The 5,000-nt window shown below is 40.8% G+C and overlaps 1 long non-coding RNA gene across 1 annotated transcript in view; it reads right to left on the bottom strand.

Annotated features, from left to right (window-relative positions):
- Positions 1-2,381: 2,381 nt before the first annotated feature.
- Positions 2,382-5,000, bottom strand: part of LOC103478915 (uncharacterized) — a 35,247-nt gene continuing 32,628 nt past the window's right edge. Inside the window, exon 3 of the long non-coding RNA XR_535871.2 lies at positions 2,382-2,874. This is a non-coding gene — a long non-coding RNA (uncharacterized LOC103478915). The remainder of the gene's footprint in view (positions 2,875-5,000) is intronic.

Raw genomic sequence — 5,000 nt, forward strand, 5'->3', positions numbered from 1 at the left:
TTTTTTTTTTTTTTTTTTTTTTTTAGCTGAATCTTGTTTGGGAATGACTTTGTGTCGGTCTCCTTGGAAACTGTGCCAGACGGTGTTTGGGCTGCGGTCAGCTCGAGGCACACTGTAATTAATAATCAGGTTAGAGTGAGAGGATATTGAAGTGCTTTTGCTAACCTCGCAGCCGGTGAGATGGACAGAGATACACACACTCACTCTCACACACACGCACGCACACATACGCTGGCAAACAGAGACATAATTGTTGATAGTGAGAGAGCTTTGGGACAAAGAGGCTGATAAGTGTGCTTGAAGGTGAGCTATGGGGTTGTTTCRAACAATGAAGGTTAACAAGAGGCTGCAGCAATCTCAGCGTGATGGGAACACTCTCTCATCCACGGGAAAACCGAGCGTTAATCAGCAAACCAGCCTGTAAGTGTAATTAACAACCAAGAAGCTCTAACAACTCCACTTTTCCACGAGGTATTCTGCCTATTTAAAACCTCGAGGAGGAATCTTATCCTGTGAAGATCACCAATCAGTCATTTTGTCGTGAACGTTTGTCTCGGTGCTCCACAAGAGAAACCCCATCTGCTGGTGACACCAGCCCTATTTCCAGACAATGGGATGAACCCAGCACCACCTGTATCTGTGTTATCGCTGCTTCATGGGGGATGTGCCATTTATCCTGACAGCCAGACAGGTTGATTTATGGYTTTTATTATTTGTTGTGGGACGAACGATCATACGCATAAAGGCGATTGTTTCCAAAGGACACWGGCCCAAGGGGGTSTTCTGTGATTTSTGATTTGATTTGAATGGACGTGACGCTGTAACTGTGGCGTACTTGAGCAAAATGGCAGAAATAGTTACTCTGTTCCCCATTCTTCAGAAGCTTCTTTTGAGAAGTACCTTTTGTTTAATGCTACATTTACGCCTAAAGAAAAGGTCAGGTTAAACACGGTGTGATTTTGTTGAACAATCAAGCACACAAACTCTCTGTTCATTGGTTTATCTTCATTGGTTCACAGGGACCATCTTCAGCGAGCGGTGGGTGCACATGGACAGGTCCTCGCTCTGGTCAGGGCCACACTGAGACACCCAGGACAGACAAGAGATGAGTTAACGATGAAGAAGTTAACCCTTGTTCTGAAGGAAACGYTTCAGAATACACTGTGTGTAGTTCCAGAACAGAGGTGGTGTCCATGCAGTCATCGTTCACTGCTACAATCACCAACTATGGGCATATGATCATGACACTTACCTGGACGGCCATGACCACCTTTAGCATAAAAATAGGAGGTAAACAAAATGGCTCAGCAATGGCAGAAAAAGTGCAGTAAGTTCGAGTTGACCTCCAGAGTCCCAAGATCTCTATCTAGTTTAGTTTATATGGGAAATGCTGAGCAAAAATGTCTTCACAATATCTTATTCTCCCAGCATGACCTTTGAGATTAGCATCTATCTTTGCTTATCTAAAGGTAAATAAAGTGGCTCCATGTCTCATGGGTAGTTATGAGACATGAACTCTTCACCTTTTATTGCGACAATCAAACCCTTTGGCACTCATATACTTAAATATGGTTTATTTCCATTAGCATCAGAAGAATTTCTGTATTTTGGGAGATAAGTCACAGAGATAAGCAATCGTACACACCCTCCATTCACCCAGATTATTTGATTTGATTGCATACTGTTTTCAGACGAGTTTATGTGACACCCAGTTATTCTTATCTCATTTGGGCTAATTCACTTGTGAAATACATGAGACTGGGACTCCTGATTGAATTTCTWTACATTAGACAATGAGGAGATTGCACAAATTAAGCAGGAGACAAAAGGTTCGAAAAGTGGGTGCAAAGTGAATCATGGCATCAACCATCCAGCGGCAAACGATGGTCTTTAGCTCACACTGCCCAGCATGTTTCAGATGTTTCCCGGATTTCAATTGATGTCCGATTAGCAGGCTTTTGTTGAACTGCAATCATTGGGAAAACGTCTAAAACATGCCCTTGTGTTTGTTGGGAAACACTGGTCTGGAAGACTGGGGTAGAAAAATATGAAGATTGTTATAGCACAACAAGCACGAGACCTAAACGACCTGAGCAGCTGAAYTTTGRRCAGAGCCATTGTGAAACATTTTTATAGCATAATTTGTGTATACTTAGCYGGGATTGATGAACATTGTTAAGCAAAAAAAGAGTCTGAATTCCCAGGACAGAAACACAACAGCAGGTTTTTTGGTTAACCTATCACAATTCAGAGATGAATCCAACGATTCATGTAAATTGTTGTGAATGAATAAACATGTTGGCTGCTGAGTGAAAACATGATTTATTATTATGTTTCATATAAACATTTTAAAATATGATTTCCTACAAAATGTCCTTGGAAATAACCGACGATATTTTACAGTGGTCAGTTTGTACATTGGGGGCCTTTATAAATCAAAACAGGAAGGAAGAAAGCCATGAAGAAAAGCTGGTAGGAAACAAGGAAGGAAGGAACATAAGACAGGTAGGTGACAAGGAACTGATGACAGACAAAAATAAAATATATTACCAAAGGAATAAAAGAAAGAGAACTAAATGAAGGAGAAAATRAAGGAATCAATGAATGTAGGGCAGAAAGATGAAAAAAAGCAATAAGAAGAAAAGAAGACAGGAGAAGGACAAAAGGGACAGCATGGAAGACAAAAAGAAGGAAGGACTTCATTTACACCCACGCTTGTCTGTTCAGAGCTGCACCCTCTGTCYTTCATGTGTTAGACGTGTGTCTGCTCCAGATCACCTGAATCAAATGATTGCTTGCCACCAAGTCCTGCCGAAGCCTGTTTATTCAAGTCAGGTGTGTGGAGATATGGAGACACTTAAAAGGACTGTGGACCTGGAGGAAGAGAAGTGGAAAAAATATATAGATTTAGACAGCGAGACAGGGATTAAGTCTGTGTTTTTCAGTCTAAAAGGTTGAATTTYATAACACTACATMTGCAAATTAACGTATTGCTTTACATTGTCTGTTGTCTCACTTAAGATGCTCAAAAATATGTTGGGCCCAGCTACAGCAGCAACAACAATCACACGTTAGTCGCAAATGAAGGTGGCTTCAATGTCATGTTTCCCAATGCTCAAGTAAAAATCACAAAGATTTTGAAAAATACTAAAAGAATAAATAAATAATAATAATAAAAAAAAAAGCAATCCAGTTCCAGAAAAACCCTCAAACAATCACTAAACCAATCACTCCACCCTGGCTGTGATTTTTAACCTCTAATCACATCTTTTCAACTTCAAAATAAACCATTTATTCAGTTAGAGTTTCTAAATTTAACACAGCTATTTTTATGAAGTCAACACGGCCAACAAAAGCGGAGCATTTAAGAAAGAAAGAAAAAAAGCAGTTTTGCAGCGGGCACAAATAAAACTGAGCGCCCTTTACATCCTACCASAGAGACCTCGTCAGGAACTGAAACAGATGACGTAGTAAATCTAAAATGCACTCATAAAAGAAAGTAAACGCTTGATGAAGTAAAAAAGCCTGAAAATCACAATAAAGTCTACACTTAATGTGTTTTGAGGAATTAAGCTATTTACAATTTTAAAAAATAGCCCTTTTTTTTATTCCATAGAGGAAAAAATGCTCATGCCGTTCTCATTTCAGCCGTGACTTATATAGATCAGTTTAAAAGTGTATTAGTCAATAGTGTACTGCCAATTGACTAATACACTCAGACATTCTGTAAATCTGTGTTGTCTTCATGGCAGSGTTAGCGTCGCTCTATTTATAAGGTTCTTTAGCATATGCATAAATGTATAAATATCATGTATAAATATATACATAAAACAGCCACTTTTGTTTGAGTATTTGATCGGCCTCTTTGCAAATTCAAAACAAGAACAGCCGAAAACGCTATTTTTTGTTTTACTCCTCCAGACCTGTAAGTGGTGCTAAGCACCAAGTATGGGACATGTGGATAAAGTCTCCACACCTGGTTAGCAGTAAGCAAAACAAGAAAACAAGAAAAGCGAACAGCAAAGCAGGAGTAAAGTATTTCGTGCTGTAGCTGCTGAAAAAGCTTTATTGATGCGGCCCAATAACAAACACGTAARCTGCCATTGTTGTTACGTCTGACGGGTTCAGCGGGGGTTTAGCTACTCACTTGAATATGCAAGGGGGAACATTTTATTTCTGAACCTGTTTAGGGGTAAAAAAAAAAAAAAGAAGAAAAGCTTACAACACAGTTTTTGTTTCCCACAGCCTCTGAAAATTCCAGCAACTTCATCACTACCTCCAAGTAAAAGGAGCGCAGCGGCATCAGAGTTTCAAAACTAACTTGACATCTTTTCTATGCCTGCAGTTGATTCTAATCATCGAACGTCAACTCTCAGGCAAAAATGCTCTCGCTTCAAAACCTAAAAGAAAATGACCGCCTTCTTCTTCTTTACTTTGGAGTGATTGTGAAGTGTATTGAAGACTCCTCGTCATCTCAGCCCTGCGCAGAAGTTTGCCTCTGTTTGTCATTCAAAGCATTGAGGTCCAATTCCTTCTCCTTCCCTTTTGCTTCTCTTTTCCCCCTCATCATTTCTTCAGCATATTCTTTCCCTCCTTTTCTCTCTTCGGTTTTGACTCCTTGCCCTCCTCCCGCCTCCGTCAATCCTTTCTCTCCCCGCCCCTTTCCCTCGCCGCCCCGCCTCACCCTACGATGATTGCTGAGCACATTTCATTCGACGCAGAAGACAAAGGGCTGAGCACACATGTGGTTTCTCCTGTGTAATATGAAATATTAATGCAGGCATAATTCGGCTCCCTGGACGAGGGGCGGAGGTGGTTGTCGGGGGCTGTGAGGGGCGGTGGGCTCTTTCTAATCACCAGTGACTGCCGTTTCCTTCCCCCGAAGGACGGTAAGGCTGTCAGGAAGGATTGAGAAACAGTAAAGATAACAACAACAGAATGCTTACTGTTGGCGGCTTCTGTGGCCTATTTCTGTCTTGGTGTTTAATGGCTCCACTGGC

This window comes from Poecilia reticulata, linkage group LG17 (assembly GCF_000633615.1).
Source record: "Poecilia reticulata strain Guanapo linkage group LG17, Guppy_female_1.0+MT, whole genome shotgun sequence".
Lineage (NCBI taxonomy): Eukaryota > Metazoa > Chordata > Actinopteri > Cyprinodontiformes > Poeciliidae > Poecilia > Poecilia reticulata.